The sequence below is a fragment of the Perca fluviatilis genome, chromosome 4, assembly GCF_010015445.1.
Source record: "Perca fluviatilis chromosome 4, GENO_Pfluv_1.0, whole genome shotgun sequence".
Taxonomy (NCBI): Eukaryota; Metazoa; Chordata; class Actinopteri; order Perciformes; family Percidae; genus Perca; species Perca fluviatilis.
Genome location: NC_053115.1, coordinates 28,864,478 through 28,878,417, shown reverse-complemented (window position 1 = coordinate 28,878,417; position 13,940 = coordinate 28,864,478).

Below are 13,940 nucleotides of genomic sequence, written 5' to 3'. Positions count from 1 at the left end.
ACCATTCATTCTGTGAACTCGACTAAATAAAGGTTTCAATGTCTTGAAATTAAATTAAATACAAAGATGTGGGCAACAGGATGATTATTTTACTTGGCAACTTACCAAATGATTTACAGATGTTTAAGCATTCTATTATAAAATGGCTTTAAAAATAGTGCACATAGGGGCGGCCTCTAGCTCACCCAGTAAGAGCGTTCGCCCCATGTTGGCTGAGCATACCCCCAGCCCTGCTGTAAATATTAACAGTCTATGCATTAAACACACAATTCTGATGACAACACTAACAAGCTTTAGTCAATTTGTTTATAAGTTGCTGTTCAGCATGTTTAGCTCTGTTAGTTTTATATTACAGATATAATTGGATCTTTTATAGTTCTTCATGACACGGCCATAAGGTCTGCCTCTGTAAATACGTAGGTCGGGCTCACTTGTGTCTCTAAAAACAAAGTGAGTGTGTAAAATCACAAACACGTCAGGGAATATTTCAGATTCTCTGTGCGTCGACTCAGACATTCCGCTGCTCCACAAACTGCTGAAGGAAGGTTTTATTTTGTTTCTGACTCTCAGTGGAACTCAAGTTCCTCGTGAGGAAAACAGCTTGTATGTATGTATGTTTTTTTCTGTCAGTGTGACGTCTGAATGACAGAGCAGGAACCGAGAGAGATCCGAAATAAATCTTCAGCAGGAGTAAAGACATATCGTGTGCGTGGACAATATCGGAGAACCCATGCTGTGAGACAGTGAGGTGGACAGAGACAGACCTGGCAACCCAAAGGAGACAGGAAGTCAAAATGATAATGGACACAATTTATATTCAGTTTATAGAGTCAACTGATACAATAAAACTGAGTGAATTGTATGTAGTTGCGCCATGAATAAATAAACTGAAAATGAATGTGTATACAAAATGAAGCTGTAGAGTAGAAATAAATGTTTTTAAGTAAAAAGAAAAAATGAAGGCTTGTGAGGTTCTGAGCACTCACTTCCTCCTTCCTAAAAATAAAGCACCTCACAATACTCCACAAGCCTGCAGCTTCTAACCAAACTCACACACACAATTATACAGTATCTGCAGACTTGTGACTAACATCTAACGGTCACAAGTTTGGATGCAAGCCGGCATCAGACTGGATTTCATTACAGTTTCAAACGATTTCTGTGGACTTTCCGATTCACTCGCACTACAATACTGTCAGGAAATAAACCTTTGATTTCCTTCAGTTTTCACTACAACCAAGATAAAACTACATTTTTCATCTCAATACACACCTGTAATAATGCTATTCAGAGTGTAATTATTGTAGTAAATGTAGTTATTTTGAGAAAAGTGCAGCTTATTTCTGAACAATTAGGAACCAACCACAGAACAAACACAGCAGGCAATGTGAGAAACTGTGGGGACGTCTTTTCTAAAGTAAATGAAAACACAAAGTGAGGACATTTTTGCTAAGTGGGGAAGTTTTTTTCGAAAGTGAGGAAATTTTTTGGAGTCAGGACATTATTGTAAAGTGAGGATTTTTTTTGCAAAGTGGTGGCATTTCAGTGAAGACACTTTTTTGGAAAAGTGGGGACGTATTTTGTAAAGTGGGGAGATTTTTGCAAGGTGAGGACTTTTCAAAGTACTCAGAGTACAGACATCATTTAAAAGTAAGGACATTTTTTGGAAAATGAAGACATTGTTTGGGAAAGCGGGGGCATCTTTAGAAGGAGAAGGCATTTTTAAATAGTGGAGACAGTTTTGTAAAGTGGGGACACTTTATAGTCCAGATTTACCTTACTGAAGTTGGCTGCATTATGACATATTTTAAAAACATACTCAACTGCTTTTTTTTCACATTTCAAAAAGCGGAAGCAAACTAGCGTCTGTAAAGAGGATAAATGAGACAGAGCAGACCTGATGAGCTGGTGGAGTTTGTCTCCCTCTGGTGAAAGATGCTCTTCTTCATGTCTCCTTCAGTCCTGTTGAATCAGACAGAAACAAATACTGACTTTAAATAGTGTCTGATCTGACTGAAGTCCTTCACTTGAGTGACATTCATGTTTTATTGGCGATTGTTTGTGTGTGTGTGTGTGTGTGTGTGTGTGTGTGTGTGTGTGTGTGTGTGTTGCATGATCCAGACATTTTGTGCAGATCTCAAACACACACACACGCACGCACATCAGTTGTGAGATAACTGGACTTGTTTCGTTACATAAAAAAAAAAAACACTATAAAAAGTGAATTAAAGGACAATTCCGGCGCAAAACGAACCTAGGGGTTATTAACTGATGTGTACCTACTCTGTCGCTCTCTGGGACATGTTTTCATGCTAATCGAATGAGTTTGTAGCTTTGACGAGGCTACCGCGGACCGCTGGTTAGCTTACAATGCTAGTATTTGGGGCATGGGGACACTCAAATTAAATCGTTATTTAATACCACTAAAAAGGCTCGAAATATCACCACACCTTAACGTTAGCATAATGAGGGTCCTTAAATGTGAACCGAAGCATTGAAAACATTGTAAGTGTACAGATAGTTTATTAAAAAGATAGATTATAAAGACAGTCGCGTTCATGTTTACTTGCAGGAGCCATCTTGGAAACCAGTCATGACTAGTGGAACGCCGTGCAACATGGAATCTCCATAGACAGTATGGGAATCTCAGACTCATTTGCACGGCGCTCGTTTTTCGACTAGTCATGACTGGTTTCCCCATGCCCCAAATACTAGCATTGTAAGCTAACCAGCGGTCCGCGGTAGCCTCGTCAAAGCTACAAACTCATTCGATTAGCATGAAAACATGTCCCAGAGAGCGACAGACTAGGTACACATCAGTTAATAACCCCTAGGTTCGTTTTGCGCCGGAATTGTCCTTTAATATTTATTCATTAATAATTCAGAGCACAAATATCCACTGACACTGAACCTTCAACAAATGCAGATTACCCTTTTTATGCTGCTGAAACTCTTCAATGTGTTTGTGTTTATAGTCAGCTCCTACATGCAAATTAATTTACAACTGTTTCCATATTTACTACAACAAGGTTCGTGCAACAGCTAAACAAAATGCTGCTATCTCATGATGCCCATTTGTTATGTTAGGCAGAGAGGCGTCAGGCTGAAGACGTAAGCCCTAATTTATTTATCACACTACTCTTTATTAATTTAAGGCTGCCCAACACTGTTTGCCACATTAGAAATTACTGACATATACTATGATTAGTTGACAGAAACAACAGATCGTAGAAGGATTTTTAAAGCGTAAGAAATGGCAATGTCCATCATTGTCATTCACAGTGTGTTGGTTATTAGACATCAACTGCTGTGTTCCAGCTGTTCAATATAAAGTTAACCCGTTGTTGTGGATGTTAGCTGACGGTTTATGTTGCCGGCAGGTCTATAAAATAACCTTTAAGATCATCTGCCTGCATGTTATTACATGACATGAAGATTAGATTTCGTTTAAAAGCCCTCTGCACAGTGTTTTCTGAATCCTACAGAGCCCATGGAGTCTTAAAACAATAGGTGTTTTACATTTATTTGTTTTTTAGTTGTCCTAAAAGTCGTTACATTTGAATATGTTTAGTCTAAAGAATACTGGAATCAGCTTATTTAATATCAACCTTGAATTGTTTGTCAGACTTCTAAAAACCAACACAAAAATATGGAAGACATGACCTCAGTAGTCACAACCCTGAATTCATGGCATTCAGTGTGTACTAAATTGAGTGAAAATGAATAGATAAGAAAACTACAAAATGTGATTTGAGTTCACTTTCTTGCATAAAAGTTAGAAACGTGTGTAGACATGAAGACTGCTGCTGTTAATGCAACTGTTGTGGATGTGACATCATGGCAGTATTAGGTCAATGCGCGCACACACACACACACACACACACACACACACACACACACACACACACACACACACACACACACACACACACACACACACACACACACACACACACACACACACACAACACAACACAAGTCAACACTCTGTAACTCTTCGGCAATCAGAGTCTCACTTCATCTTTCAACCAGTCTCAGAGTGTGTGTGTGTGTGCGCGTGTGAGTGTGTGTGTGTGCGTGTGTGTGTATTGGTCAGCATTGCGCGTTGATTGCACCTCGTTACGGCAGAAAGCAGCCGGATGGCGATGGAGGGAGTGTGTGTATGTTTGTTTTGTTTGTTTCATGCAGAGATGGGCGAGTGTGTGTGTGTGTGTGTGTGTAGGGTATTGCCTCAAGTTGCATTTGATTGTTTCACAGGAGAGCATTGAAACCACACACACGCACACACATTTTAGTGTTAACATAAGAATGAATATTTGATGTTTCTTCTATATTTACATTGTTTAGGTGATTATAAACTGTCTGCATAGTTTTTAGTCTTTCGTCTTGATGCAGAAAAATATTCTGAAAGTTTAAAAAAAAATTTTAATCTTATTTTTTTGTATTAAACACATTGAAGTTTTTAAATCAAAATCAAGTGAACATTTAGATGTCAGAGTATCTGTATCTATCAGCCAACCTCCCACCGTGCACTTAGATCCTTTCATACTACTCGCTATGGCGAAAATTCACATGTAATGTAGGTCAATGGCAGCCGAACGGCGTTGATAAACACACTAAAAAACGATTATGCGTCTTGATAACACGCCAAAATGGCATACGAATTGGCGTGTCGTACATACGCAACTTTATGAGATCAGTCTGACAAAGAATCTAAATTCAGTTTAAAAATGCACCTTTGATGTGCATTTTACAATTATTAAAGTGCTGCCTGAAAATCCTGTTTTTTCAGCCCTCCAGTGGTTTAACTTCTCACCTTGCTGCAGTGCTGTGCACGTGTACTCCAGGACTCTGACATCACTGCTGGGTGCGGTTACAGGTGCAAAAGATCTGACCACTTTTGAAACGTTCAACCAGACAGGGCAGCAAGAACACATTGTTTCAGCCTGCTGTTAATTCACTCTTTAAATCAACCCAAATAAACAATGTGTTATTATTTCATTATTTCTCTGACCTTTTCATGTTTCCCTCGGATTGCTCTAGAAAAACATGTGCACGCCTTCTCTAAGGGGTCAAACAAAGTAAATGGATTTACAAATGATGAATTATGAATACAAATCAGGTTGGTGATTAACGGTGCAGTAGGTAAGACTTATAAAACTAACTTTCTTTCATATTTGCTGAAACTGACCCTATGTTCAAGTAGAACATGAAGCAGGGAATAAAAATAAAAAAAATCTAACAGCTTGTCATTCACTCCTCATGCACATGCATTCATTCTCCCTTGTGGGGGGAGGGGCTTAGGAGACGGTGCTCCGTATCTAGCGCGCAGTAACCGATTCTGGGCTATCAACCGCGATCAGCTTCGTGGGAAATTAAGAACTCTCTGCGCTGGTGATGGATGTCGTTGATGCACTTGCATCATTCGGTTTTGCTTTTTTAATAACAAATCTGTCCATTTAATTCTCACTCTGATTACCTAACGCACATGCACGCTCTGTGGAGGGGATGGAGGCGTTTTCATCCGATAGACGCTGTGATTGGTGGATAGGATATGGAGCAGGGGACCGACAGCGACATAACCAATGCCATTATGACAGACGCTCCACTTAGCACCAATTGCAAAGTTTAATTTTTAATGAATGTAGCCTATTGGCAGTCTGGCACACGTGGGTGCTCAGTGGGCGCTCGGTATTTTCCGTGGGTGCTCGAGCCCTGGAGCACCCACGGTATCGACGCCTATGCATACGTACATAAAAAATGTGGTGGAAAAATACTTTTAGGTAGGCTATGTGTTTCTGCCGCAGTGTTGTGATAAACTGACCCTGTCCTTTCCCTTTCTCTGTCAGCATGTCCCGGCCTGTCTACTCAGAAAGGTTAGAAGCCGTTGAGTCTCAGTTTCTTGACTCTGGCAGGAGTCAGGTGTTGTGTTGTTTGGACCAGATAACTAAGAACAGGCGCACACCTCCATCTGGGACCTTGTTTCTTTAAGCAAACTCCATGCCGCTAAAGTTGTGTTGGGTCCGTTTCCTAGTACCAGTATTATAAAAAAAAAATGCATTCATTGTAAGACAACAGAAGACTACTGAGACAGAGTTTCCCATTTACCAAAATGGAGACTAAAAGTAAAAACCAGATTTAGTTCTTTTAGTTGAAGCGATTAACTTCCTAAATATGAACTTGCCTTGTAAAAACATAGAACTTAAGAACAAATCAAATGCTAAATAGGTTTCATAAGGGATTCAACATAATTCAGTGCTCCAAAAGATCATCACACATGCTGCTGTTATATTAATTACATTATTATAATAATATTATTTTGAGATTTAGGACACTATTTAATAAATTTGAGTTCTTTCTTTAACGGACACAGTGAAGAGGTCAAAGGTCAGACCCCCCATTACACACACGCACACGCACACGCACACACACACACACACACACACACACAGTCATGTCAAAGTGGATGGAGTCGTCATGCCAACAGCAGACATTACTGCTGGTTTCATCACAGAGACAATCCCAGGCCGGCCTCACTGTATGTGTGTGTTTATAGAGATGTATCTCGCCCCTCACATACACACACACACACACACACACACACACACACACACACACACACACACACACACACACACCACACACACACACATACACACACACACACACACACACTCAGAGGTCACCAGGGATGATGCAAAACTGAGATAAGAAGACACTTAAATACTGTGTGTGTGTGTGTGTGTGTGTGTGTGTGTGTGTGTGTGTGTGTGTGTGTGTGCGCCCAGTGGGGGATTACAGTGGAGTATGAACTGAAGAGGCTGAGACAAGATCAGGTTTCATGAGATGACAGTGGTGCCCCAAAAAAGATCACAACTATCATAACCAATAATCATATTTAAAAAACTTCAGCTTTGCACAGTCCTCTTAATTTGTAATTTGAATGAAAGAAATGATTTAGAAAAAATTAATTTATATATAAATTAAACAACACTAAAAGTCTACAGATAGCGGCTCTGTGAGGCTGTACTTATAGCACAAAACATTCTCACTCCCATCTCGTCACATACGGCCGCTTGGTCAGGAGACTCAGGACACTTTAGCGTCATTTTTCAACAAGTAGGGTATGGTTAGGTTTAGGCAACAAAGCTACCTGGTTAAGTTTAGGAGAAAATTGTGATTTGGGTTTAAATAAGTACGTTAAAACTTCTTAGTTACGTTTAGTAAAAGTTTATGGTTTGGGTTAAAAAAAAAGAAGAGTATTTGTTACATAACTTACGTACATGATGTTAATTAAGTACATTACATAAGTTTACTTATTTATAGCTATGCCATCTGTATTTTTAAACTAACTGAATGAAGGAAATATTGAATTAATAAATACATAGTCTCGCTTTGTCAGACCTTCCTCCACAGCGCCGCGGAGGAGGGTCTGGCTAGTCCACACAGCATTCCAGGATGGGAGAAAAACGCGCTCTGGTTAATTTCTTTAAACCAATCACAATCGTCATGGGCGGCGCTAAGCTCCGCACGGAGCCACTGCAAAAGCCTCGGGAAGGAACTTGTTTTGGTGGAGCATGTGTACGTTCAAAAGTTGTTTTAGTCGTGCAACAGAAAACTCAGATTTGACAGATAGTCTAGCTAGCTGTCTGGATTTACCCTGCAGAGATCTGAGGAGCAGTTAACCGTAGTCCTCAGAAATCCACCGGAGTTTAGAATTCCAACACAAAGAAAGAGGAAGGTAACGGACATCCGGCCGAAAAGAGTGACATCCAGCGGAATTTCCTGCGGCAACGGAGCAATCCCGGGAAGTGGAACGTCGTGGATATAGATTGATCTACATAATTTTCATTAACACAGCTTGTTCTCATGGAGTGGTGGTGAAATGAATGAGTTATCTAAGCAGCTGTACGAGCACATTTTGATGTTTTACTGGTGAAGGACTGAAGGCTGCATTTGACCTGTTAAATGTAAAGGTGTCACTGTGAGGTGGAGGGGATGTCTGTTTTGCATTGCGCACGTCAATCACAAAATATTATTTCTTCTTGTGTATCTTTTAACCTTTTTTTCATCAACGGATGTCTCTCCGGTGCATGTTTCTGCCTAAACACCATCTCATGTAACTCCTACAGTAACAGATCAGGACGCCTCTGGATCCTAAATACAGAGGTGGAAGAAGTACTTAAGTAAAAGTAGCAATACCACTGTGTAAAGTAAAGCTCATGCATTCAAAATGTTATTTAAGTAATGGTGTAAAAAGAAGAAAAGGCTACTTGAAGAACAAAAAGTAAAAGTAGTCATTATGCAGAATGGCCCATTTCAGAATCATATATGACATTATAATTATTAATGCATTACATAACAGTTGGTAAGGGCAGAGCAAATTTTAATTACTTACTATACAATGCTGTTTAGCTTGTGAATTTGCTCCTAGGATCAATAAAGTCTTATCTTAATCTACAGTATATAACATTACATCTTGATTTATTTGTTAATTATATAGTTTTCATCATAAAACTGAATCTGCAAAGTAAGTTAGGTTATTAAATAAATGTGGTGTGGTGTTAAATGTGGTATTAAAAATTTTGATTTAAAACGTTGCTGTTTGCTGGTTTATTGTGCATTTTACGGAGGCCCTATAGTGCAAACCACGACAGCAATTCACATAAAATGACAGCAAATCGCCACAACACGACAGCAAATCACACAACACGACAGCAAATCACACAACACGACAGCAAATCACACAATACGACAGCAAATCGCCACAACACGACAGCAAATCACACAACACGAGATCAATTCACACAACACAACAACAATTTACACAACATGACAGCGAATCGCCACAACACGACAACAATTCACACAACATGACAGCGAATCGCCACAAAGTGCTGTCGTGGTTTGCACTTTACACTTAGCCTTTAGCGCAGACCACCGAGCACACCGGATCAATGCACTCCAAGATACTGTGATGTTGAACCGCCCCCGGAGCTTAAACTGTCTTTTTAAACTCCCACTGTTCTACACTCAACATGCCCTGAAGCAAAACACAGAGAGAGGCCACCAGAACAGAGCTGAGACCAGGCAGCAGGTCCACACACACACACACACACACACACACACACACACACACACACACACACACACACACAAGGGATCAAAACTTGAGCATCACAGTAGCACAGGTGTCACACAGGTGATAATCCTGAGATTGAGGACAGTGTGAAAGACAGTGTGTGTGTGTGTGTGTGTGTGTGTGTGTGTGTGTGTGTGTGTGTGTGTGTGTGTGTGTGTGTGTGTGTGTGTGTTGTTCTCAGTGTGTGTGTGTGTTCTTGTAGCGGGCCGTAGTTGAGTCAGACACTTGGCCTCTGATTTCATCACGTCGGTTATGAAAGAGACAGTAAAGTTTAACACACACACACACGCAGTGTTCCTCCTCTGTTTCTTCAATATTTCATCATGTGGCGTGAAAACACACTAACCATGTTGAGATAACCTGCTGTGTGTGTGTGTGTGTGTGTGTGTGTGTGTGTGTGTGTGTGTGTGTGTGTGTGTGTGTGTGTGTGTGTGTGTGTTTGTGTGTGTAACCAGGTCAGCAGGCTCTCCACCTGTCACGTGGAATCTGACCAATCAGAGCAGAGCTGACTACACACACACACACGCACGCACGCACACACACACACACACACACACACACACACACAGGTCACCGCACACAAACAGGAAATCTACATAATGAAGATGGGACCTCATTTCTTGTAGAGCCGCAGGTGTCTGTGCTTCTTGCTGGAATTATTCAACATGTCTCACATGTCTTGCGTGTCTCACATGTCCATATGTCCATGTGAAGAGTTATTCAGTGTGTGATCATTCCTCCTTTCTATACTAACATTACTACACTGTAAGAAATGCACAGCACTCCTTGTGTTTGCAAATTATTTCTCAAGTCCAGTTGAAGATAATTTGAGGTTCTGATTGGAAAGTCTTTTCCCTTTTTGTGCGTGGTAGAGGGAAACTTCCTGTAATCTTATAGAAACTAACTGAGTACATGTACTCAAGTACTGTCCTTAAGTACAATTTTGAGCTATTGTACTCAAATATATTCTATCTATACTACTTTATACTTCTCCACTGCATTTTAGAGGCACATATGGTACTTTTTACTTCACTGCATTTATTAACTTAAGTTACTTATATATAATTAACAAATAAATGATGATGTATTATTATTATTATTATTATTATTATTATAGATAAAGATAAAACGGTATAGATCCCAGGGCGAAGTTCACAAGCTACCCAGCAATATATAAATCAAAATTAGCCCTACTTTTACCAGCCGTAGCATTAAAGTGATAAACACATAATAATTCTATAATATTAATAAACATTATTCTAAAATGGGTCGTTCTGCATAATGGATCCTTTTCTTTTGATATTTGAAGTACATTTTGCTGGTAATACTTATGTACTTTTACTCGAGTAGAATTTCAAATGCAGGACTTGTAATTGTAACACACTTTGGTGATCTGAGTAGTCTTTTACCACTGTGAGTTAGTTGTCAGCTATTTCTCCATTAAAGTGAAATCAAAGGCATTTTTAGGAACATCTCTGTTTATGGACGGTTAATAAGCATTAAACACAAAGTACAGCCAAAACTGACCAACACCTGCCAAACCTATGACATTCCCATGAAATGTCTTAGGTTGTTTTTTTTGGTCATTGATAAATACATTTTGACTTGATGATGGCGTTACATGACAAGACAAAGGAACATGAAAGTATTACAATTCATCCTGATGGGACAGGATTGTTCTGTCATGGTTAGGCCGGTTACACACGGGATGCGTGGCGTGAGCGTGTCAGCTGCGTGGCGTGTCCGTTTATATTTCGGCTCCCACGTTAACAGGTTAGAGCTTACACAGTGCCTGCGTGACACGCGCGTCGCCTATTTTTTCACGCGACACGCAAGCGTGTTGGAAGCGTTTCCTGGCAAAATAGAATAGGAAAAGATGTATATACAGTACAGGCCAAAAGTTTGGACACACCTTCTCATTCAATGTGTTTCTTTATTTTCATGACTATTTACATTGTAGATTCTCACTGAAGGCATCAAAACTATGAATGAACACATATTGAATTATGTGCTTAACAAAAAAGTTTGAAGTAACTGAAAACATGTCTTATATTTTAGATTCTTCAAAGTAGCCACCCTTTGCTTTTTTATTAATAAGGGGAAAAATTCCACTAATTAACCCTGACAAGGCACACCTGTGAAGTGAAAACCATTTCAGGTGACTACCTCATGAAGCTCATTGAGAGAACACCAAGTGTTTGCAGAGTTATTAAAATAAGCAAAGGGTGGCTACTTTGAAGAATCTAAAATATAAGACATGTTTTCAGTTATTTCACACTTTTTTGTTAAGTACATAACTCCATATGTGTTCATTCATAGTTTTGATGCCTTCAGTGAGAATCTACAATGTAAATAGTCATGAAAATAAAGAAACATTGAATGAGAAGGTGTGTCCAAACTTTTGGCCTGTACTGTATGTCGTTTAGACATGAATACATATTAATAAATGACATGTTGATGTTTGAAAGTCTCTAGGTTTTGATATAAATGCAGATATAAATGTAATTAAAAAACAAATCGATTTTCTAATATTGCAGCTGTCAATATAGAACGAAATATTCTGTAGCCTATTTTGCCGTCAATACTGCAGACGTTGTTTTTGCTGTAATCAAATCAGTATATATTTATGTTTAACATGGTATTTCATTTTATCAATGGGAAACATACATGTGTACAGACAAGGCTAGCAGCAGCAGCGCCGCGTCAGACACGTTTCTGGTGTGTAAAGACATCCACGCAGCTGACACGCAACAGAAACGCCACGCAGCCAGTGTGTAACCGGCCTAAGCCATCAAATAATAGTAATAATAATAATAATAATAGGATGTTTCAGTCTGGTTTAGCGCGGTGGACGGACACAGAGTTAACATATAACAGGTCACACTCACCTGTGTGTGTGGATCAGAGAGGGGGGGGGCAGAAACAGGTGAGCTGAGGTGGGACATGTGAGAGGAAACAGTTTAGGAAGAGGCGAGACATGTCACACATGTCTGAAGGTTGAAACTCAGGTGACTGCTGAGCTGAGTACAGATTAGGGTCAAATGTCAAAGTTCAGCAGGTGACCGCAGCTCTGCAGGTCACCTGTTCAGGTTTCACAAACAAACAACACGTGGGAATAATCCATTAATGTCAGAGGGAAACCTCACATCTACTGCATTATACTGCTGTTACTGTCAGAGGAAAACCTCACATCTACTGTAATATACTACTGTTACTGTCAGAGGAAAACCTCACATCTACTGCACTATACTGCTGTTACTGTCAGAGGAAAACCTCACATCTACTGCACTATGCTATTGTTACTGTCAGAGGAAAACCTCACATCTACTGCACTATGCTACTGTTACTGTCAGAGGAAAACCTCACATCTACTGCACTATACTGTTGTTACTGTCAGAGGAAAACCTCACATCTACTGCACTATACTGCTGTTACTGTCAGAGGAAAACCTCACATCTACTGTAATATACTACTGTTACTGTCAGAGGAAAACCTCACATCTACTGCACTATACTGCTGTTACTGTCAGAGGAAAACCTCACATCTACTGCACTATACTGCTGTTACTGTCGGAGGAAAACCTCACATCTACTGCACTATACTGTTGTTACTGTCAGAGGAAAACATCATATCTACTGCATAACACTGTTGTTTTTGTCAAGGGAAAACTTCTTATCTACTACATATTTCTGTCAGAGGAAAACATCTCTTTCTTCTGTGGTACTACTATCACTTTAAATAGTTTGGGATTTGGGATTCTGGGGATTTAAAAAGTAAAGTCCATGGGACTTTATTTGTACATCACCTTTCAAACACAAAGGCAATTCTGACTGCAAAATAAAATTATTTTGAAGGCCCTACACAAAGTTTGTGTTTTTTTTATTGTGTGTTTAAGTGTATACTGTAATAATCTTCCATATATAACACAAGCAGCTGTTGTGTAAAAGTAAAACTGACTGTTGCAGCTGCTGACATCATCACATTGCTGTCTCTGTGATATTTTTTAACATGCGTATCCTCCTTCCCATAATAGAAAGGTACACTTTGTCAGAAAGTGTTTAACACAACTTGTTACTGGAACAATATTTGTTGGTAAAAAACGTGGTGCTATTTCTCATAACAAGAAAGCTGTCAAAAGATATCACCCATGCAACAGAAGCTCTTTTGTGTGACATAACATAAACAGTATGTTTTGTATAGTATTGTAAGTACAATTGTGAGCTACTTTGAGTATTTCCATTGTATGCTTCTTTCTACTTCTACTCCTTATTTTGGAGACACATGTTGTAGTTTTTATTCCACAACAATCATTTCATAGCATTAGCTACTAGTTACTTTGCAGGTTTAGATTGTTAATACAAAGAATAAATCAACTAATAAAATAGTAGTATTAGTTTAGGCTATCCATACATAAAGCAACTAAAATGAACTCCACCTTTACCACCTGCATTACAGTAATACATTAAAGTACACATTAATGCATCAATAATTATAATCCATGATAATATACATTATTCCGAAATAAGCCATTCTGCATAATGAGTACTTTAAATTAACATACTTTAAGTAGCCTATATGTATTAAATGCTAACACGTTTGTACTTTACTTGGGATTTTGAAAGCAGCATTGTAGCAGTATTTGCAACCAGTAAAGCCTCTGAGTACTGGTCTTCCTCCACCACTGGCTATCGTTTTGTTCAATAAAGAAACATAATGAAAGAGCTCTGCTGAGTCTCGTCACTCTCGTGTCTGTTTTCTGCTTCTATATACAGTCCATGGTTTTCTGACGACTGATCGG